The sequence below is a fragment of the Hyla sarda genome, unplaced genomic scaffold (genome assembly GCF_029499605.1).
Source record: "Hyla sarda isolate aHylSar1 unplaced genomic scaffold, aHylSar1.hap1 scaffold_588, whole genome shotgun sequence".
Classification (NCBI taxonomy): Eukaryota; Metazoa; Chordata; class Amphibia; order Anura; family Hylidae; genus Hyla; species Hyla sarda.
This window is the reverse complement of record NW_026610601.1, coordinates 41,767-64,996: the sequence shown is the minus strand read 5'-3', so window position 1 is coordinate 64,996 and position 23,230 is coordinate 41,767. Positions and strand designations below refer to the sequence as shown.

At 46.0% G+C, this 23,230-nt stretch overlaps 10 non-coding genes across 10 annotated transcripts; all 10 read right to left on the bottom strand.

Moving 5' to 3' along the window:
* Nucleotides 1-992: 992 nt before the first annotated feature.
* LOC130340282 (U2 spliceosomal RNA) lies at nt 993-1,183 on the bottom strand. Its single transcript, XR_008880433.1, has one exon. It is a non-coding gene; the product is annotated as a U2 spliceosomal RNA (small nuclear RNA).
* Nucleotides 1,184-3,266: 2,083 nt separating this feature from the next.
* LOC130340353 (U2 spliceosomal RNA) lies at nt 3,267-3,457 on the bottom strand. The gene has a single exon (XR_008880493.1). It is a non-coding gene; the product is annotated as a U2 spliceosomal RNA (small nuclear RNA).
* Nucleotides 3,458-5,534: 2,077 nt separating this feature from the next.
* Nucleotides 5,535-5,725, bottom strand: LOC130340352 (U2 spliceosomal RNA). The gene has a single exon (XR_008880492.1). It is a non-coding gene; the product is annotated as a U2 spliceosomal RNA (small nuclear RNA).
* A 2,084-nt stretch (nt 5,726-7,809) lies between these two features.
* On the bottom strand, nt 7,810-8,000 carry LOC130340351 (U2 spliceosomal RNA). Its single transcript, XR_008880491.1, has one exon. It is a non-coding gene; the product is annotated as a U2 spliceosomal RNA (small nuclear RNA).
* A 2,093-nt stretch (nt 8,001-10,093) lies between these two features.
* LOC130340350 (U2 spliceosomal RNA) lies at nt 10,094-10,284 on the bottom strand. The gene has a single exon (XR_008880490.1). It is a non-coding gene; the product is annotated as a U2 spliceosomal RNA (small nuclear RNA).
* A 2,086-nt stretch (nt 10,285-12,370) lies between these two features.
* Nucleotides 12,371-12,561, bottom strand: LOC130340348 (U2 spliceosomal RNA). Its single transcript, XR_008880488.1, has one exon. It is a non-coding gene; the product is annotated as a U2 spliceosomal RNA (small nuclear RNA).
* Nucleotides 12,562-14,644: 2,083 nt separating this feature from the next.
* Nucleotides 14,645-14,835, bottom strand: LOC130340347 (U2 spliceosomal RNA). Its single transcript, XR_008880487.1, has one exon. It is a non-coding gene; the product is annotated as a U2 spliceosomal RNA (small nuclear RNA).
* A 2,085-nt stretch (nt 14,836-16,920) lies between these two features.
* Nucleotides 16,921-17,111, bottom strand: LOC130340346 (U2 spliceosomal RNA). The gene has a single exon (XR_008880486.1). It is a non-coding gene; the product is annotated as a U2 spliceosomal RNA (small nuclear RNA).
* Nucleotides 17,112-19,200: 2,089 nt separating this feature from the next.
* Nucleotides 19,201-19,391, bottom strand: LOC130340345 (U2 spliceosomal RNA). Its single transcript, XR_008880485.1, has one exon. It is a non-coding gene; the product is annotated as a U2 spliceosomal RNA (small nuclear RNA).
* Nucleotides 19,392-21,465: 2,074 nt separating this feature from the next.
* Nucleotides 21,466-21,656, bottom strand: LOC130340344 (U2 spliceosomal RNA). The gene has a single exon (XR_008880484.1). It is a non-coding gene; the product is annotated as a U2 spliceosomal RNA (small nuclear RNA).
* Nucleotides 21,657-23,230: the final 1,574 nt, after the last annotated feature.

The following is a 23,230-nucleotide window of genomic DNA, read 5'->3' as shown; positions in this document are numbered from 1 at the left end:
ATTCAATACCGCCAGCAGATGGAGACACTGGGGGATAATTTTCTAAGGATTTATACTGATTTTTCCTGTCTGAATTTGTCGCACAGAAAGTTGCAGGCCAAATATGTGTGACATTTCTGCGACTTTAGCTTCTAGAGCATTTTTACAACATTATACATAGGTGCTGAATACATAAAAAGCGACTGTTCAGCGACAGACAAGTCGCATCGGCTGAAAGTAGGCCAGAATGTCAGTCCATGTTGGAGCAGGTTTAGATACAGTCTAAAGCATAGATCTCAAAGTCTGTGCACAGAATTTAGCAAGGGCCTCGCACCTTCTGATGCATCAGGTAGGTGCACAATAGCATAGCCTAACCCTCTGTACTTTGGTCTATATTGATGCGGGACATAGACAGCCAGCTGATGACCAATCCATTAGTGCAATGGATGGCTGGAAGCATTTGTCTTTGCCTTTGCAATACCACAGAAGCAATGCATGGTCAATGTACAGCAATGACACACCTGTGTGAACAGCCAGGAGACCCCCCCCCCCCATGTTATGTTACATAGTTACATAGTTAGTACGGTCGAAAAAAGACATATGTCCATCAAGTTCAACCAGGGAATTAAGGGGTAGGGGTGTGGCGCGATATTGGGGAAGGGATGAGATTTTATATTTCTTCATAAGCATTAATCTTATTTTGTCAATTAGGAACATTCAGCACCCACCCGCTATCAAGGCAGCTGCCTATCATGTCATGCCCTACCTGCACAGGTGTGCTGGCTACTCAAATGATCCAATTAAGGAGGCCATTTAGTCAGCAGCAGCAGAAGTCCTGTGCCTGGACGCTCCAACAGCGGCCAGACACAAGCAGAAGCAGAAGCAGCAGCAGCACCACCTTTTGTTTTTTGGCTGCAGCAGCAGCAGCAGCAAGGCCCACAGGGCTGGCTAGCTGGCTAGCCAGCAAGCAGGTAGCAATGAAAGTAGGAATCTTTCTTTTTAACCCTGTAAGGGGGTGGTGCACTGTACCCGAAGATACTGCCATATCGGGTCAATGCATAGGGCGACAGAAGCAAGCTTCGAAATCGGCCCCCGTTCTCAAAAATCCATTTAATATATGGTCCCCAGATAGGGGACGTATCAGATATTAAACTGATAAGAACAGATACTACACTTGATCTTAGCCAAAAGGCCGAGAAGCGATAACCGTGAAAGGGGCGGGCCCAACAAGGTCCCCTTCATGGGCACTATCACTGCTTGCTGTCAGGGAGGCTGCCAGACAATTTTCCATGCACACTCTGGGCTGGGGGGCAGTCAACCACCAGTACACACAGCAGAACCTAAACCCATACCATTATTGCTAAGCAGCAAGACAGGGGCCCATTGCACTCCCACGGGGCCTTTTTAAATGCAATCCATAACCCGGATTTGCCAGGAACCCTTCTTACTCCTCCTACTTGCATGTGACACTGGGCTTAGGATCTGCATAGGAAACACACACACAAGCACACACCTACCTTTGTTGCCTGCAGATGCCTCCTTGGCTGTCCCCAAATGGTATCAAACCAACACCCAAGGGAAGCTGTAAGCATAGAGGACATGCCTGCACCCCATTGGACTTACCTGTGTGGGTTAAACCCGGGTTATTTGACAACCTATGGCGGTGATGGTTCTGCTCAGGCAGAGCAGTGCTGATGCTCCTCATAAAGCTGTCGCTGCTGTGAAGGTTCTAGGTGACATCACAAATCCCTATGGTTACATACACAACAAAGCTGGGTTGTTGTTGTTTACACTCTGCAAGGCCTGTGGAAGTGAGTGACATCATAGCACTGTAGTTCTGAGGGTTCTAGATGGATGCAACAATCTCCTGTTGCTTCTATGAAGGCCATAATAGACGACATCACCAAACAGCTCCATAGTCACATACACAGCAAAGGAGAGATGTTGTTTACACCTAGTGATGTCAGTGGTATTGAGTGACATCACAGCACAGTGCTAAGGCTCCTGGGCCTGGACACAGCAGCGGCTGCAATATCTCAACGGAGAATACGTTTATATATATGTGTGTGTGTGCGCGTATATATATATATATATATATATATATATATATATATATATATATATTTCTCCGCCGAAATCACTTTTAAACCCATTTCCACCTTTTTTTCCCTTCTCTTCCTCTTACTTTTTTTTCACGTTTTTTTACGTTTTTCTCCTTTTCGCCTCTTTTCTGGGCGTATTATTCTTCTTTTTCTTCTTTTTTTTCGTCTAATGCATACCCCATCAGTGCAGCAATGCTTATTCAATACCGCCAGCAGATGGAGACACTGGGGGATAATTTTCTAAGGATTTATACTGATTTTTCCTGTCTGAATTTGTCGCACAGAAAGTTGCAGGCCAAATATGTGTGACATTTCTGCGACTTTAGCTTCTAGAGCATTTTTACAACATTATACATAGGTGCTGAATACATAAAAAGCGACTGTTCAGCGACAGACAAGTCGCATCGGCTGAAAGTAGGCCAGAATGTCAGTCCATGTTGGAGCAGGTTTAGATACAGTCTAAAGCATAGATCTCAAAGTCTGTGCACAGAATTTAGCAAGGGCCTCGCACCTTCTGATGCATCAGGTAGGTGCACAATAGCATAGCCTAACCCTCTGTACTTTGGTCTATATTGATGCGGGACATAGACAGCCAGCTGATGACCAATCCATTAGTGCAATGGATGGCTGGAAGCATTTGTCTTTGCCTTTGCAATACCACAGAAGCAATGCATGGTCAATGTACAGCAGTGACACACCTGTGTGAACAGCCAGGAGACCCCCCCATGTTATGTTACATAGTTACATAGTTAGTACGGTCGAAAAAAGACATATGTCCATCAAGTTCAACCAGGGAATTAAGGGGTAGGGGTGTGGCGCGATATTGGGGAAGGGATGAGATTTTATATTTCTTCATAAGCATTAATCTTATTTTGTCAATTAGGAACATTCAGCACCCACCCGCTATCAAGGCAGCTGCCTATCATGTCATGCCCTACCTGCACAGGTGTGCTGGCTACTCAAATGATCCAATTAAGGAGGCCATTTAGTCAGCAGCAGCAGAAGTCCTGTGCCTGGACGCTCCAACAGCGGCCAGACACAAGCAGAAGCAGAAGCAGCAGCAGCACCACCTTTTGTTTTTTGGCTGCAGCAGCAGCAGCAGCAAGGCCCACAGGGCTGGCTAGCTGGCTAGCCACCAAGCAGGTAGCAATGAAAGTAGGAATCTTTCTTTTTAACCCTGTAAGGGGGTGGTGCACTGTACCCGAAGATACTGCCATATCGGGTCAATGCATAGGGCGACGGAAGCAAGCTTCGAAATCGGCCCCCGTTCTCAAAAATCCATTTAATATATGGTCCCCAGATAGGGGACGTATCAGATATTAAACTGATAAGAACAGATACTACACTTGATCTTAGCCAAAAGGCCGAGAAGCGATAACCGTGAAAGGGGCGGGCCCAACAAGGTCCCCTTCATGGGCACTATCACTGCTTGCTGTCAGGGAGGCTGCCAGACAATTTTCCATGCACACTCTGGGCTGGGGGGCAGTCAACCACCAGTACACACAGCAGAACCTAAACCCATACCATTATTGCTAAGCAGCAAGACAGGGGCCCATTGCACTCCCACGGGGCCTTTTTAAATGCAATCCATAACCCGGATTTGCCAGGAACCCTTCTTACTCCTCCTACTTGCATGTGACACTGGGCTTAGGATCTGCATAGGAAACACACACACAAGCACACACCTACCTTTGTTGCCTGCAGATGCCTCCTTGGCTGTCCCCAAACGGTATCAAACCAACACCCACGGGAAGCTGTAAGCATAGAGGACATGCCTGCACCCCATTGGACTTACCTGTGTGGGTTAAACCCGGGTTATTTGACAACCTATGGCGGTGATGGTTCTGCTCAGGCAGAGCAGTGCTGATGCTCCTCATAAAGCTGTCGCTGCTGTGAAGGTTCTAGGTGACATCACAAATCCCTATGGTTACATACACAACAAAGCTGGGTTGTTGTTGTTTACACTCTGCAAGGCCTGTGGAAGTGAGTGACATCATAGCACTGTAGTTCTGAGGGTTCTAGATGGATGCAACAATCTCCTGTTGCTTCTATGAAGGCCATAATAGACGACATCACCAAACAGCTCCATAGTCACATACACAGCAAAGGAGAGATGTTGTTTACACCTAGTGATGTCAGTGGTATTGAGTGACATCACAGCACAGTGCTAAGGCTCCTGGGCTTGGACACAGCAGCGGCTGCAATATCTCAACGGAGAATACGTTTATATATATGTGTGTGTGTGCGCGTATATATATATATATATATATATATATATATATATTTCTCCGCCGAAATCACTTTTAAACCCATTTCCACCTTTTTTTCCCTTCTCTTCCTCTTACTTTTTTTTCACGTTTTTTTACGTTTTTCTCCTTTTCGCCTCTTTTCTGGGCGTATTATTCTTCTTTTTCTTCTTTTTTTTCGTCTAATGCATACCCCATCAGTTAAGCAATGCTTATTCAATACCGCCAGCAGATGGAGACACTGGGGGATAATTTTCTAAGGATTTATACTGATTTTTCCTGTCTGAATTTGTCGCACAGAAAGTTGCAGGCCAAATATGTGTGACATTTCTGCGACTTTAGCTTCTAGAGCATTTTTACAACATTATACATAGGTGCTGAATACATAAAAAGCGACTGTTCAGCGACAGACAAGTCGCATCGGCTGAAAGTAGGCCAGAATGTCAGTCCATGTTGGAGCAGGTTTAGATACAGTCTAAAGCATAGATCTCAAAGTCTGTGCACAGAATTTAGCAAGGGCCTCGCACCTTCTGATGCATCAGGTAGGTGCACAATAGCATAGCCTAACCCTCTGTACTTTGGTCTATATTGATGCGGGACATAGACAGCCAGCTGATGACCAATCCATTAGTGCAATGGATGGCTGGAAGCATTTGTCTTTGCCTTTGCAATACCACAGAAGCAATGCATGGTCAATGTACAGCAATGACACACCTGTGTGAACAGCCAGGAGACCCCCCGCCCCCCATGTTATGTTACATAGTTACATAGTTAGTACGGTCGAAAAAAGACATATGTCCATCAAGTTCAACCAGGGAATTAAGGGGTAGGGGTGTGGCGCGATATTGGGGAAGGGATGAGATTTTATATTTCTTCATAAGCATTAATCTTATTTTGTCAATTAGGAACATTCAGCACCCACCCGCTATCAAGGCAGCTGCCTATCATGTCATGCCCTACCTGCACAGGTGTGCTGGCTACTCAAATGATCCAATTAAGGAGGCCATTTAGTCAGCAGCAGCAGAAGTCCTGTGCCTGGACGCTCCAACAGCGGCCAGACACAAGCAGAAGCAGAAGCAGCAGCAGCACCACCTTTTGTTTTTTGGCTGCAGCAGCAGCAGCAGCAAGGCCCACAGGGCTGGCTAGCTGGCTAGCCAGCAAGCAGGTAGCAATGAAAGTAGGAATCTTTCTTTTTAACCCTGTAAGGGGGTGGTGCACTGTACCCGAAGATACTGCCATATCGGGTCAATGCATAGGGCGACGGAAGCAAGCTTCGAAATCGGCCCCCGTTCTCAAAAATCCATTTAATATATGGTCCCCAGATAGGGGACGTATCAGATATTAAACTGATAAGAACAGATACTACACTTGATCTTAGCCAAAAGGCCGAGAAGCGATAACCGTGAAAGGGGCGGGCCCAACAAGGTCCCCTTCAAGGGCACTATCACTGCTTGCTGTCAGGGAGGCTGCCAGACAATTTTCCATGCACACTCTGGGCTGGGGGGCAGTCAACCACCAGTACACACAGCAGAACCTAAACCCATACCATTATTGCTAAGCAGCAAGACAGGGGCCCATTGCACTCCCACGGGGCCTTTTTAAATGCAATCCATAACCCGGATTTGCCAGGAACCCTTCTTACTCCTCCTACTTGCATGTGACACTGGGCTTAGGATCTGCATAGGAAACACACACACAAGCACACACCTACCTTTGTTGCCTGCAGATGCCTCCTTGGCTGTCCCCAAACGGTATCAAACCAACACCCACGGGAAGCTGTAAGCATAGAGGACATGCCTGCACCCCATTGGACTTACCTGTGTGGGTTAAACCCGGGTTATTTGACAACCTATGGCGGTGATGGTTCTGCTCAGGCAGAGCAGTGCTGATGCTCCTCATAAAGCTGTCGCTGCTGTGAAGGTTCTAGGTGACATCACAAATCCCTATGGTTACATACACAACAAAGCTGGGTTGTTGTTGTTTACACTCTGCAAGGCCTGTGGAAGTGAGTGACATCATAGCACTGTAGTTCTGAGGGTTCTAGATGGATGCAACAATCTCCTGTTGCTTCTATGAAGGCCATAATAGACGACATCACCAAACAGCTCCATAGTCACATACACAGCAAAGGAGAGATGTTGTTTACACCTAGTGATGTCAGTGGTATTGAGTGACATCACAGCACAGTGCTAAGGCTCCTGGGCCTGGACACAGCAGCGGCTGCAATATCTCAACGGAGAATACGTTTATATATATGTGTGTGTGTGCGCATATATATATATATATATATATATATATATATATATATATATTTCTCCGCCGAAATCACTTTTAAACCCATTTCCACCTTTTTTTCCCTTCTCTTCCTCTTACTTTTTTTTCACGTTTTTTTACGTTTTTCTCCTTTTCGCCTCTTTTCTGGGCGTATTATTCTTCTTTTTCTTCTTTTTTTTCGTCTAATGCATACCCCATCAGTGCAGCAATGCTTATTCAATACCGCCAGCAGATGGAGACACTGGGGGATAATTTTCTAAGGATTTATACTGATTTTTCCTGTCTGAATTTGTCGCACAGAAAGTTGCAGGCCAAATATGTGTGACATTTCTGCGACTTTAGCTTCTAGAGCATTTTTACAACATTATACATAGGTGCTGAATACATAAAAAGCGACTGTTCAGCGACAGACAAGTCGCATCGGCTGAAAGTAGGCCAGAATGTCAGTCCATGTTGGAGCAGGTTTAGATACAGTCTAAAGCATAGATCTCAAAGTCTGTGCACAGAATTTAGCAAGGGCCTCGCACCTTCTGATGCATCAGGTAGGTGCACAATAGCATAGCCTAACCCTCTGTACTTTGGTCTATATTGATGCGGGACATAGACAGCCAGCTGATGACCAATCCATTAGTGCAATGGATGGCTGGAAGCATTTGTCTTTGCCTTTGCAATACCACAGAAGCAATGCATGGTCAATGTACAGCAATGACACACCTGTGTGAACAGCCAGGAGACCCCCCCCCCCCCCATGTTATGTTACATAGTTACATAGTTAGTACGGTCGAAAAAAGACATATGTCCATCAAGTTCAACCAGGGAATTAAGGGGTAGGGGTGTGGCGCGATATTGGGGAAGGGATGAGATTTTATATTTCTTCATAAGCATTAATCTTATTTTGTCAATTAGGAACATTCAGCACCCACCCGCTATCAAGGCAGCTGCCTATCATGTCATGCCCTACCTGCACAGGTGTGCTGGCTACTCAAATGATCCAATTAAGGAGGCCATTTAGTCAGCAGCAGCAGAAGTCCTGTGCCTGGACGCTCCAACAGCGGCCAGACACAAGCAGAAGCAGAAGCAGCAGCAGCACCACCTTTTGTTTTTTGGCTGCAGCAGCAGCAGCAGCAAGGCCCACAGGGCTGGCTAGCTGGCTAGCCAGCAAGCAGGTAGCAATGAAAGTAGGAATCTTTCTTTTTAACCCTGTAAGGGGGTGGTGCACTGTACCCGAAGATACTGCCATATCGGGTCAATGCATAGGGCGACGGAAGCAAGCTTCGAAATCGGCCCCCGTTCTCAAAAATCCATTTAATATATGGTCCCCAGATAGGGGACGTATCAGATATTAAACTGATAAGAACAGATACTACACTTGATCTTAGCCAAAAGGCCGAGAAGCGATAACCGTGAAAGGGGCGGGCCCAACAAGGTCCCCTTCATGGGCACTATCACTGCTTGCTGTCAGGGAGGCTGCCAGACAATTTTCCATGCACACTCTGGGCTGGGGGGCAGTCAACCACCAGTACACACAGCAGAACCTAAACCCATACCATTATTGCTAAGCAGCAAGACAGGGGCCCATTGCACTCCCACGGGGCCTTTTTAAATGCAATCCATAACCCGGATTTGCCAGGAACCCTTCTTACTCCTCCTACTTGCATGTGACACTGGGCTTAGGATCTGCATAGGAAACACACACACAAGCACACACCTACCTTTGTTGCCTGCAGATGCCTCCTTGGCTGTCCCCAAACGGTATCAAACCAACACCCACGGGAAGCTGTAAGCATAGAGGACATGCCTGCACCCCATTGGACTTACCTGTGTGGGTTAAACCCGGGTTATTTGACAACCTATGGCGGTGATGGTTCTGCTCAGGCAGAGCAGTGCTGATGCTCCTCATAAAGCTGTCGCTGCTGTGAAGGTTCTAGGTGACATCACAAATCCCTATGGTTACATACACAACAAAGCTGGGTTGTTGTTGTTTACACTCTGCAAGGCCTGTGGAAGTGAGTGACATCATAGCACTGTAGTTCTGAGGGTTCTAGATGGATGCAACAATCTCCTGTTGCTTCTATGAAGGCCATAATAGACGACATCACCAAACAGCTCCATAGTCACATACACAGCAAAGGAGAGATGTTGTTTACACCTAGTGATGTCAGTGGTATTGAGTGACATCACAGCACAGTGCTAAGGCTCCTGGGCCTGGACACAGCAGCGGCTGCAATATCTCAACGGAGAATAAGTTTATATATATGTGTGTGTGTGCGCGTATATATATATATATATATATATATATATATATATATATATATATATATATTTCTCCGCCGAAATCACTTTTAAACCCATTTCCACCTTTTTTTCCCTTCTCTTCCTCTTACTTTTTTTTCACGTTTTTTTACGTTTTTCTCCTTTTCGCCTCTTTTCTGGGCGTATTATTCTTCTTTTTCTTCTTTTTTTTCGTCTAATGCATACCCCATCAGTGCAGCAATGCTTATTCAATACCGCCAGCAGATGGAGACACTGGGGGATAATTTTCTAAGGATTTATACTGATTTTTCCTGTCTGAATTTGTCGCACAGAAAGTTGCAGGCCAAATATGTGTGACATTTCTGCGACTTTAGCTTCTAGAGCATTTTTACAACATTATACATAGGTGCTGAATACATAAAAAGCGACTGTTCAGCGACAGACAAGTCGCATCGGCTGAAAGTAGGCCAGAATGTCAGTCCATGTTGGAGCAGGTTTAGATACAGTCTAAAGCATAGATCTCAAAGTCTGTGCACAGAATTTAGCAAGGGCCTCGCACCTTCTGATGCATCAGGTAGGTGCACAATAGCATAGCCTAACCCTCTGTACTTTGGTCTATATTGATGCGGGACATAGACAGCCAGCTGATGACCAATCCATTAGTGCAATGGATGGCTGGAAGCATTTGTCTTTGCCTTTGCAATACCACAGAAGCAATGCATGGTCAATGTACAGCAATGACACACCTGTGTGAACAGCCAGGAGACCCCCCCCCCCCCATGTTATGTTACATAGTTACATAGTTAGTACGGTCGAAAAAAGACATATGTCCATCAAGTTCAACCAGGGAATTAAGGGGTAGGGGTGTGGCGCGATATTGGGGAAGGGATGAGATTTTATATTTCTTCATAAGCATTAATCTTATTTTGTCAATTAGGAACATTCAGCACCCACCCGCTATCAAGGCAGCTGCCTATCATGTCATGCCCTACCTGCACAGGTGTGCTGGCTACTCAAATGATCCAATTAAGGAGGCCATTTAGTCAGCAGCAGCAGAAGTCCTGTGCCTGGACGCTCCAACAGCGGCCAGACACAAGCAGAAGCAGAAGCAGCAGCAGCACCACCTTTTGTTTTTTGGCTGCAGCAGCAGCAGCAGCAAGGCCCACAGGGCTGGCTAGCTGGCTAGCCAGCAAGCAGGTAGCAATGAAAGTAGGAATCTTTCTTTTTAACCCTGTAAGGGGGTGGTGCACTGTACCCGAAGATACTGCCATATCGGGTCAATGCATAGGGCGACGGAAGCAAGCTTCGAAATCGGCCCCCGTTCTCAAAAATCCATTTAATATATGGTCCCCAGATAGGGGACGTATCAGATATTAAACTGATAAGAACAGATACTACACTTGATCTTAGCCAAAAGGCCGAGAAGCGATAACCGTGAAAGGGGCGGGCCCAACAAGGTCCCCTTCATGGGCACTATCACTGCTTGCTGTCAGGGAGGCTGCCAGACAATTTTCCATGCACACTCTGTGGGGGGCAGTCAACCACCAGTACACACAGCAGAACCTAAACCCATACCATTATTGCTAAGCAGCAAGACAGGGGCCCATTGCACTCCCACGGGGCCTTTTTAAATGCAATCCATAACCCGGATTTGCCAGGAACCCTTCTTACTCCTCCTACTTGCATGTGACACTGGGCTTAGGATCTGCATAGGAAACACACACACAAGCACACACCTACCTTTGTTGCCTGCAGATGCCTCCTTGGCTGTCCCCAAACGGTATCAAACCAACACCCACGGGAAGCTGTAAGCATAGAGGACATGCCTGCACCCCATTGGACTTACCTGTGTGGGTTAAACCCGGGTTATTTGACAACCTATGGCGGTGATGGTTCTGCTCAGGCAGAGCAGTGCTGATGCTCCTCATAAAGCTGTCGCTGCTGTGAAGGTTCTAGGTGACATCACAAATCCCTATGGTTACATACACAACAAAGCTGGGTTGTTGTTGTTTACACTCTGCAAGGCCTGTGGAAGTGAGTGACATCATAGCACTGTAGTTCTGAGGGTTCTAGATGGATGCAACAATCTCCTGTTGCTTCTATGAAGGCCATAATAGACGACATCACCAAACAGCTCCATAGTCACATACACAGCAAAGGAGAGATGTTGTTTACACCTAGTGATGTCAGTGGTATTGAGTGACATCACAGCACAGTGCTAAGGCTCCTGGGCCTGGACACAGCAGCGGCTGCAATATCTCAACGGAGAATACGTTTATATATATGTGTGTGTGTGCGCGTATATATATATATATATATATATATATATATATATATATATATATTTCTCCGCCGAAATCACTTTTAAACCCATTTCCACCTTTTTTTCCCTTCTCTTCCTCTTACTTTTTTTTCACGTTTTTTTACGTTTTTCTCCTTTTCGCCTCTTTTCTGGGCGTATTATTCTTCTTTTTCTTCTTTTTTTTCGTCTAATGCATACCCCATCAGTGCAGCAATGCTTATTCAATACCGCCAGCAGATGGAGACACTGGGGGATAATTTTCTAAGGATTTATACTGATTTTTCCTGTCTGAATTTGTCGCACAGAAAGTTGCAGGCCAAATATGTGTGACATTTCTGCGACTTTAGCTTCTAGAGCATTTTTACAACATTATACATAGGTGCTGAATACATAAAAAGCGACTGTTCAGCGACAGACAAGTCGCATCGGCTGAAAGTAGGCCAGAATGTCAGTCCATGTTGGAGCAGGTTTAGATACAGTCTAAAGCATAGATCTCAAAGTCTGTGCACAGAATTTAGCAAGGGCCTCGCACCTTCTGATGCATCAGGTAGGTGCACAATAGCATAGCCTAACCCTCTGTACTTTGGTCTATATTGATGCGGGACATAGACAGCCAGCTGATGACCAATCCATTAGTGCAATGGATGGCTGGAAGCATTTGTCTTTGCCTTTGCAATACCACAGAAGCAATGCATGGTCAATGTACAGCAATGACACACCTGTGTGAACAGCCAGGAGACCCCCCCCCCCCATGTTATGTTACATAGTTACATAGTTAGTACGGTCGAAAAAAGACATATGTCCATCAAGTTCAACCAGGGAATTAAGGGGTAGGGGTGTGGCGCGATATTGGGGAAGGGATGAGATTTTATATTTCTTCATAAGCATTAATCTTATTTTGTCAATTAGGAACATTCAGCACCCACCCGCTATCAAGGCAGCTGCCTATCATGTCATGCCCTACCTGCACAGGTGTGCTGGCTACTCAAATGATCCAATTAAGGAGGCCATTTAGTCAGCAGCAGCAGAAGTCCTGTGCCTGGACGCTCCAACAGCGGCCAGACACAAGCAGAAGCAGAAGCAGCAGCAGCACCACCACCTTTTGTTTTTTGGCTGCAGCAGCAGCAGCAGCAAGGCCCACAGGGCTGGCTAGCTGGCTAGCCAGCAAGCAGGTAGCAATGAAAGTAGGAATCTTTCTTTTTAACCCTGTAAGGGGGTGGTGCACTGTACCCGAAGATACTGCCATATCGGGTCAATGCATAGGGCGACGGAAGCAAGCTTCGAAATCGGCCCCCGTTCTCAAAAATCCATTTAATATATGGTCCCCAGATAGGGGACGTATCAGATATTAAACTGATAAGAACAGATACTACACTTGATCTTAGCCAAAAGGCCGAGAAGCGATAACCGTGAAAGGGGCGGGCCCAACAAGGTCCCCTTCATGGGCACTATCACTGCTTGCTGTCAGGGAGGCTGCCAGACAATTTTCCATGCACACTCTGGGCTGGGGGGCAGTCAACCACCAGTACACACAGCAGAACCTAAACCCATACCATTATTGCTAAGCAGCAAGACAGGGGCCCATTGCACTCCCACGGGGCCTTTTTAAATGCAATCCACAACCCGGATTTGCCAGGAACCCTTCTTACTCCTCCTACTTGCATGTGACACTGGGCTTAGGATCTGCATAGGAAACACACACACAAGCACACACCTACCTTTGTTGCCTGCAGATGCCTCCTTGGCTGTCCCCAAACGGTATCAAACCAACACCCACGGGAAGCTGTAAGCATAGAGGACATGCCTGCACCCCATTGGACTTACCTGTGTGGGTTAAACCCGGGTTATTTGACAACCTATGGCGGTGATGGTTCTGCTCAGGCAGAGCAGTGCTGATGCTCCTCATAAAGCTGTCGCTGCTGTGAAGGTTCTAGGTGACATCACAAATCCCTATGGTTACATACACAACAAAGCTGGGTTGTTGTTGTTTACACTCTGCAAGGCCTGTGGAAGTGAGTGACATCATAGCACTGTAGTTCTGAGGGTTCTAGATGGATGCAACAATCTCCTGTTGCTTCTATGAAGGCCATAATAGACGACATCACCAAACAGCTCCATAGTCACATACACAGCAAAGGAGAGATGTTCGTTTACACTAGTGATGTCAGTGGTATTGAGTGACATCACAGCACAGTGCTAAGGCTCCTGGGCCTGGACACAGCAGCGGCTGCAATATCTCAACGGAGAATACGTTTATATATATGTGTGTGTGTGCGCGTATATATATATATATATATATATATATATATATATATATATTTCTCCGCCGAAATCACTTTTAAACCCATTTCCACCTTTTTTTCCCTTCTCTTCCTCTTACTTTTTTTTCACGTTTTTTTTACGTTTTTCTCCTTTTCGCCTCTTTTCTGGGCGTATTATTCTTCTTTTTCTTCTTTTTTTTCGTCTAATGCATACCCCATCAGTGCAGCAATGCTTATTCAATACCGCCAGCAGATGGAGACACTGGGGGATAATTTTCTAAGGATTTATACTGATTTTTCCTGTCTGAATTTGTCGCACAGAAAGTTGCAGGCCAAATATGTGTGACATTTCTGCGACTTTAGCTTCTAGAGCATTTTTACAACATTATACATAGGTGCTGAATACATAAAAAGCGACTGTTCAGCGACAGACAAGTCGCATCGGCTGAAAGTAGGCCAGAATGTCAGTCCATGTTGGAGCAGGTTTAGATACAGTCTAAAGCATAGATCTCAAAGTCTGTGCACAGAATTTAGCAAGGGCCTCGCACCTTCTGATGCATCAGGTAGGTGCACAATAGCATAGCCTAACCCTCTGTACTTTGGTCTATATTGATGCGGGACATAGACAGCCAGCTGATGACCAATCCATTAGTGCAATGGATGGCTGGAAGCATTTGTCTTTGCCTTTGCAATACCACAGAAGCAATGCATGGTCAATGTACAGCAATGACACACCTGTGTGAACAGCCAGGAGACCCCCCCCCCCCATGTTATGTTACATAGTTACATAGTTAGTACGGTCGAAAAAAGACATATGTCCATCAAGTTCAACCAGGGAATTAAGGGGTAGGGGTGTGGCGCGATATTGGGGAAGGGATGAGATTTTATATTTCTTCATAAGCATTCATCTTATTTTGTCAATTAGGAACATTCAGCACCCACCCGCTATCAAGGCAGCTGCCTATCATGTCATGCCCTACCTGCACAGGTGTGCTGGCTACTCAAATGATCCAATTAAGGAGGCCATTTAGTCAGCAGCAGCAGAAGTCCTGTGCCTGGACGCTCCAACAGCGGCCAGACACAAGCAGAAGCAGAAGCAGCAGCAGCACCACCTTTTGTTTTTTGGCTGCAGCAGCAGCAGCAGCAAGGCCCACAGGGCTGGCTAGCTGGCTAGCCAGCAAGCAGGTAGCAATGAAAGTAGGAATCTTTCTTTTTAACCCTGTAAGGGGGTGGTGCACTGTACCCGAAGATACTGCCATATCGGGTCAATGCATAGGGCGACGGAAGCAAGCTTCGAAATCGGCCCCCGTTCTCAAAAATCCATTTAATATATGGTCCCCAGATAGGGGACGTATCAGATATTAAACTGATAAGAACAGATACTACACTTGATCTTAGCCAAAAGGCCGAGAAGCGATAACCGTGAAAGGGGCGGGCCCAACAAGGTCCCCTTCATGGGCACTATCACTGCTTGCTGTCAGGGAGGCTGCCAGACAATTTTCCATGCACACTCTGGGCTGGGGGGCAGTCAACCACCAGTACACACAGCAGAACCTAAACCCATACCATTATTGCTAAGCAGCAAGACAGGGGCCCATTGCACTCCCACGGGGCCTTTTTAAATGCAATCCATAACCCGGATTTGCCAGGAACCCTTCTTACTCCTCCTACTTGCATGTGACACTGGGCTTAGGATCTGCATAGGAAACACACACACAAGCACACACCTACCTTTGTTGCCTGCAGATGCCTCCTTGGCTGTCCCCAAACGGTATCAAACCAACACCCACGGGAAGCTGTAAGCATAGAGGACATGCCTGCACCCCATTGGACTTACCTGTGTGGGTTAAACCCGGGTTATTTGACAACCTATGGCGGTGATGGTTCTGCTCAGGCAGAGCAGTGCTGATGCTCCTCATAAAGCTGTCGCTGCTGTGAAGGTTCTAGGTGACATCACAAATCCCTATGGTTACATACACAACAAAGCTGGGTTGTTGTTGTTTACACTCTGCAAGGCCTGTGGAAGTGAGTGACATCATAGCACTGTAGTTCTGAGGGTTCTAGATGGATGCAACAATCTCCTGTTGCTTCTATGAAGGCCATAATAGACGACATCACCAAACAGCTCCATAGTCACATACACAGCAAAGGAGAGATGTTGTTTACACCTAGTGATGTCAGTGGTATTGAGTGACATCACAGCACAGTGCTAAGGCTCCTGGGCCTGGACACAGCAGCGGCTGCAATATCTCAACGGAGAATACGTTTATATATATGTGTGTGTGTGCGCGTATATATATATATATATATATATATATATATATATATATATATTTCTCCGCCGAAATCACTTTTAAACCCATTTCCACCTTTTTTTCCCTTCTCTTCCTCTTACTTTTTTTTCACGTTTTTTTACGTTTTTCTCCTTTTCGCCTCTTTTCTGGGCGTATTATTCTTCTTTTTCTTCTTTTTTTTCGTCTAATGCATACCCCATCAGTGCAGCAATGCTTATTCAATACCGCCAGCAGATGGAGACACTGGGGGATAATTTTCTAAGGATTTATACTGATTTTTCCTGTCTGAATTTGTCGCACAGAAAGTTGCAGGCCAAATATGTGTGACATTTCTGCGACTTTAGCTTCTAGAGCATTTTTACAACATTATACATAGGTGCTGAATACATAAAAAGCGACTGTTCAGCGACAGACAAGTCGCATCGGCTGAAAGTAGGCCAGAATGTCAGTCCATGTTGGAGCAGGTTTAGATACAGTCTAAAGCATAGATCTCAAAGTCTGTGCACAGAATTTAGCAAGGGCCTCGCACCTTCTGATGCATCAGGTAGGTGCACAATAGCATAGCCTAACCCTCTGTACTTTGGTCTATATTGATGCGGGACATAGACAGCCAGCTGATGACCAATCCATTAGTGCAATGGATGGCTGGAAGCATTTGTCTTTGCCTTTGCAATACCACAGAAGCAATGCATGGTCAATGTACAGCAATGACACACCTGTGTGAACAGCCAGGAGACCCCCCCCCCCCCATGTTATGTTACATAGTTACATAGTTAGTACGGTCGAAAAAAGACATATGTCCATCAAGTTCAACCAGGGAATTAAGGGGTAGGGGTGTGGCGCGATATTGGGGAAGGGATGAGATTTTATATTTCTTCATAAGCATTAATCTTATTTTGTCAATTAGGAACATTCAGCACCCACCCGCTATCAAGGCAGCTGCCTATCATGTCATGCCCTACCTGCACAGGTGTGCTGGCTACTCAAATGATCCAATTAAGGAGGCCATTTAGTCAGCAGCAGCAGAAGTCCTGTGCCTGGACGCTCCAACAGCGGCCAGACACAAGCAGAAGCAGAAGCAGCAGCAGCACCACCTTTTGTTTTTTGGCTGCAGCAGCAGCAGCAGCAAGGCCCACAGGGCTGGCTAGCTGGCTAGCCAGCAAGCAGGTAGCAATGAAAGTAGGAATCTTTCTTTTTAACCCTGTAAGGGGGTGGTGCACTGTACCCGAAGATACTGCCATATCGGGTCAATGCATAGGGCGACGGAAGCAAGCTTCGAAATCGGCCCCCGTTCTCAAAAATCCATTTAATATATGGTCCCCAGATAGGGGACGTATCAGATATTAAACTGATAAGAACAGATACTACACTTGATCTTAGCCAAAAGGCCGAGAAGCGATAACCGTGAAAGGGGCGGGCCCAACAAGGTCCCCTTCATGGGCACTATCACTGCTTGCTGTCAGGGAGGCTGCCAGACAATTTTCCATGCACACTCTGGGCTGGGGGGCAGTCAACCACCAGTACACACAGCAGAACCTAAACCCATACCATTATTGCTAAGCAGCAAGACAGGGGCCCATTGCACTCCCACGGGGCCTTTTTAAATGCAATCCATAACCCGGATTTGCCAGGAACCCTTCTTACTCCTCCTACTTGCATGTGACACTGGGCTTAGGATCTGCATAGGAAACACACACACAAGCACACACCTACCTTTGTTGCCTGCAGATGCCTCCTTGGCTGTCCCCAAACGGTATCAAACCAACACCCACGGGAAGCTGTAAGCATAGAGGACATGCCTGCACCCCATTGGACTTACCTGTGTGGGTTAAACCCGGGTTATTTGACAACCTATGGCGGTGATGGTTCTGCTCAGGCAGAGCAGTGCTGATGCTCCTCATAAAGCTGTCGCTGCTGTGAAGGTTCTAGGTGACATCACAAATCCCTATGGTTACATACACAACAAAGCTGGGTTGTTGTTGTTTACACTCTGCAAGGCCTGTGGAAGTGAGTGACATCATAGCACTGTAGTTCTGAGGGTTCTAGATGGATGCAACAATCTCCTGTTGCTTCTATGAAGGCCATAATAGACGACATCACCAAACAGCTCCATAGTCACATACACAGCAAAGGAGAGATGTTGTTTACACCTAGTGATGTCAGTGGTATTGAGTGACATCACAGCACAGTGCTAAGGCTCCTGGGCCTGGACACAGCAGCGGCTGCAATATCTCAACGGAGAATACGTTTATATATATGTGTGTGTGTGCGCGTATATATATATATATATATATATATATATATATATATATATATATATCTCCGCCGAAATCACTTTTAAACCCATTTCCACCTTTTTTTCCCTTCTCTTCCTCTTACTTTTTTTTCACGTTTTTTTACGTTTTTCTCCTTTTCGCCTCTTTTCTGGGCGTATTATTCTTCTTTTTCTTCTTTTTTTTCGTCTAATGCATACCCCATCAGTGCAGCAATGCTTATTCAATACCGCCAGCAGATGGAGACACTGGGGGATAATTTTCTAAGGATTTATACTGATTTTTCCTGTCTGAATTTGTCGCACAGAAAGTTGCAGGCCAAATATGTGTGACATTTCTGCGACTTTAGCTTCTAGAGCATTTTTACAACATTATACATAGGTGCTGAATACATAAAAAGCGACTGTTCAGCGACAGACAAGTCGCATCGGCTGAAAGTAGGCCAGAATGTCAGTCCATGTTGGAGCAGGTTTAGATACAGTCTAAAGCATAGATCTCAAAGTCTGTGCACAGAATTTAGCAAGGGCCTCACACCTTCTGATGCATCAGGTAGGTGCACAATAGCATAGCCTAACCCTCTGTACTTTGGTCTATATTGATGCGGGACATAGACAGCCAGCTGATGACCAATCCATTAGTGCAATGGATGGCTGGAAGCATTTGTCTTTGCCTTTGCAATACCACAGAAGCAATGCATGGTCAATGTACAGCAATGACACACCTGTGTGAACAGCCAGGAGACCCCCCCCCCCCATGTTATGTTACATAGTTACATAGTTAGTACGGTCGAAAAAAGACATATGTCCATCAAGTTCAACCAGGGAATTAAGGGGTAGGGGTGTGGCGCGATATTGGGGAAGGGATGAGATTTTATATTTCTTCATAAGCATTAATCTTATTTTGTCAATTAGGAACATTCAGCACCCACCCGCTATCAAGGCAGCTGCCTATCATGTCATGCCCTACCTGCACAGGTGTGCTGGCTACTCAAATGATCCAATTAAGGAGGCCATTTAGTCAGCAGCAGCAGAAGTCCTGTGCCTGGACGCTCCAACAGCGGCCAGACACAAGCAGAAGCAGAAGCAGCAGCAGCACCACCTTTTGTTTTTTGGCTGCAGCAGCAGCAGCAGCAGCAAGGCCCACAGGGCTGGCTAGCTGGCTAGCCAGCAAGCAGGTAGCAATGAAAGTAGGAATCTTTCTTTTTAACCCTGTAAGGGGGTGGTGCACTGTACCCGAAGATACTGCCATATCGGGTCAATGCATAGGGCGACGGAAGCAAGCTTCGAAATCGGCCCCCGTTCTCAAAAATCCATTTAATATATGGTCCCCAGATAGGGGACGTATCAGATATTAAACTGATAAGAACAGATACTACACTTGATCTTAGCCAAAAGGCCGAGAAGCGATAACCGTGAAAGGGGCGGGCCCAACAAGGTCCCCTTCATGGGCACTATCACTGCTTGCTGTCAGGGAGGCTGCCAGACAATTTTCCATGCACACTCTGGGCTGGGGGGCAGTCAACCACCAGTACACACAGCAGAACCTAAACCCATACCATTATTGCTAAGCAGCAAGACAGGGGCCCATTGCACTCCCACGGGGCCTTTTTAAATGCAATCCATAACCCGGATTTGCCAGGAACCCTTCTTACTCCTCCTACTTGCATGTGACACTGGGCTTAGGATCTGCATAGGAAACACACACACAAGCACACACCTACCTTTGTTGCCTGCAGATGCCTCCTTGGCTGTCCCCAAACGGTATCAAACCAACACCCACGGGAAGCTGTAAGCATAGAGGACATGCCTGCACCCCATTGGACTTACCTGTGTGGGTTAAACCCGGGTTATTTGACAACCTATGGCGGTGATGGTTCTGCTCAGGCAGAGCAGTGCTGATGCTCCTCATAAAGCTGTCGCTGCTGTGAAGGTTCTAGGTGACATCACAAATCCCTATGGTTACATACACAACAAAGCTGGGTTGTTGTTGTTTACACTCTGCAAGGCCTGTGGAAGTGAGTGACATCATAGCACTGTAGTTCTGAGGGTTCTAGATGGATGCAACAATCTCCTGTTGCTTCTATGAAGGCCATAATAGACGACATCACCAAACAGCTCCATAGTCACATACACAGCAAAGGAGAGATGTTGTTTACACCTAGTGATGTCAGTGGTATTGAGTGACATCACAGCACAGTGCTAAGGCTCCTGGGCCTGGACACAGCAGCGGCTGCAATATCTCAACGGAGAATACGTTTATATATATGTGTGTGTGTGCGCGTATATATATATATATATATATATATATATATATTTCTCCGCCGAAATCACTTTTAAACCCATTTCCACCTTTTTTTCCCTTCTCTTCCTCTTACTTTTTTTTCACGTTTTTTTACGTTTTTCTCCTTTTCGCCTCTTTTCTGGGCGTATTATTCTTCTTTTTCTTCTTTTTTTTCGTCTAATGCATACCCCATCAGTGCAGCAATGCTTATTCAATACCGCCAGCAGATGGAGACACTGGGGGATAATTTTCTAAGGATTTATACTGATTTTTCCTGTCTGAATTTGTCGCACAGAAAGTTGCAGGCCAAATATGTGTGACATTTCTGCGACTTTAGCTTCTAGAGCATTTTTACAACATTATACATAGGTGCTGAATACATAAAAAGCGACTGTTCAGCGACAGACAAGTCGCATCGGCTGAAAGTAGGCCAGAATGTCAGTCCATGTTGGAGCAGGTTTAGATACAGTCTAAAGCATAGATCTCAAAGTCTGTGCACAGAATTTAGCAAGGGCCTCGCACCTTCTGATGCATCAGGTAGGTGCACAATAGCATAGCCTAACCCTCTGTACTTTGGTCTATATTGATGCGGGACATAGACAGCCAGCTGATGACCAATCCATTAGTGCAATGGATGGCTGGAAGCATTTGTCTTTGCCTTTGCAATACCACAGAAGCAATGCATGGTCAATGTACAGCAATGACACACCTGTGTGAACAGCCAGGAGACCCCCCCCCCCCATGTTATGTTACATAGTTACATAGTTAGTACGGTCGAAAAAAGACATATGTCCATCAAGTTCAACCAGGGAATTAAGGGGTAGGGGTGTGGCGCGATATTGGGGAAGGGATGAGATTTTATATTTCTTCATAAGCATTAATCTTATTTTGTCAATTAGGAACATTCAGCACCCACCCGCTATCAAGGCAGCTGCCTATCATGTCATGCCCTACCTGCACAGGTGTGCTGGCTACTCAAATGATCCAATTAAGGAGGCCATTTAGTCAGCAGCAGCAGAAGTCCTGTGCCTGGACGCTCCAACAGCGGCCAGACACAAGCAGAAGCAGAAGCAGCAGCAGCACCACCTTTTGTTTTTTGGCTGCAGCAGCAGCAGCAGCAAGGCCCACAGGGCTGGCTAGCTGGCTAGCCAGCAAGCAGGTAGCAATGAAAGTAGGAATCTTTCTTTTTAACCCTGTAAGGGGGTGGTGCACTGTACCCGAAGATACTGCCATATCGGGTCAATGCATAGGGCGACGGAAGCAAGCTTCGAAATCGGCCCCCGTTCTCAAAAATCCATTTAATATATGGTCCCCAGATAGGGGACGTATCAGATATTAAACTGATAAGAACAGATACTACACTTGATCTTAGCCAAAAGGCCGAGAAGCGATAACCGTGAAAGGGGCGGGCCCAACAAGGTCCCCTTCATGGGCACTATCACTGCTTGCTGTCAGGGAGGCTGCCAGACAATTTTCCATGTACACTCTGGGCTGGGGGGCAGTCAACCACCAGTACACACAGCAGAACCTAAACCCATACCATTATTGCTAAGCAGCAAGACAGGGGCCCATTGCACTCCCACGGGGCCTTTTTAAATGCAATCCATAACCCGGATTTGCCAGGAACCCTTCTTACTCCTCCTACTTGCATGTGACACTGGGCTTAGGATCTGCATAGGAAACACACACACAAGCACACACCTACCTTTGTTGCCTGCAGATGCCTCCTTGGCTGTCCCCAAACGGTATCAAACCAACACCCACGGGAAGCTGTAAGCATAGAGGACATGCCTGCACCCCATTGGACTTACCTGTGTGGGTTAAACCCGGGTTATTTGACAACCTATGGCGGTGATGGTTCTGCTCAGGCAGAGCAGTGCTGATGCTCCTCATAAAGCTGTCGCTGCTGTGAAGGTTCTAGGTGACATCACAAATCCCTATGGTTACATACACAACAAAGCTGGGTTGTTGTTGTTTACACTCTGCAAGGCCTGTGGAAGTGAGTGACATCATAGCACTGTAGTTCTGAGGGTTCTAGATGGATGCAACAATCTCCTGTTGCTTCTATGAAGGCCATAATAGACGACATCACCAAACAGCTCCATAGTCACATACACAGCAAAGGAGAGATGTTGTTTACACCTAGTGATGTCAGTGGTATTGAGTGACATCACAGCACAGTGCTAAGGCTCCTGGGCCTGGACACAGCAGCGGCTGCAATATCTCAACGGAGAATACGTTTATATATATGTGTGTGTGTGCGCGTATATATATATATATATATATATATATATATATATATATATATATTTCTCCGCCGAAATCACTTTTAAACCCATTTCCACCTTTTTTTCCCTTCTCTTCCTCTTACTTTTTTTTCACGTTTTTTTACGTTTTTCTCCTTTTCGCCTCTTTTCTGGGCGTATTATTCTTCTTTTTCTTCTTTTTTTTCGTCTAATGCATACCCCATCAGTGCAGCAATGCTTATTCAATACCGCCAGCAGATGGAGACACTGGGGGATAATTTTCTAAGGATTTATACTGATTTTTCCTGTCTGAATTTGTCGCACAGAAAGTTGCAGGCCAAATATGTGTGACATTTCTGCGACTTTAGCTTCTAGAGCATTTTTACAACATTATACATAGGTGCTGAATACATAAAAAGCGACTGTTCAGCGACAGACAAGTCGCATCGGCTGAAAGTAGGCCAGAATGTCAGTCCATGTTGGAGCAGGTTTAGATACAGTCTAAAGCATAGATCTCAAAGTCTGTGCACAGAATTTAGCAAGGGCCTCGCACCTTCTGATGCATCAGGTAGGTGCACAATAGCATAGCCTAACCCTCTGTACTTTGGTCTATATTGATGCGGGACATAGACAGCCAGCTGATGACCAATCCATTAGTGCAATGGATGGCTGGAAGCATTTGTCTTTGCCTTTGCAATACCACAGAAGCAATGCATGGTC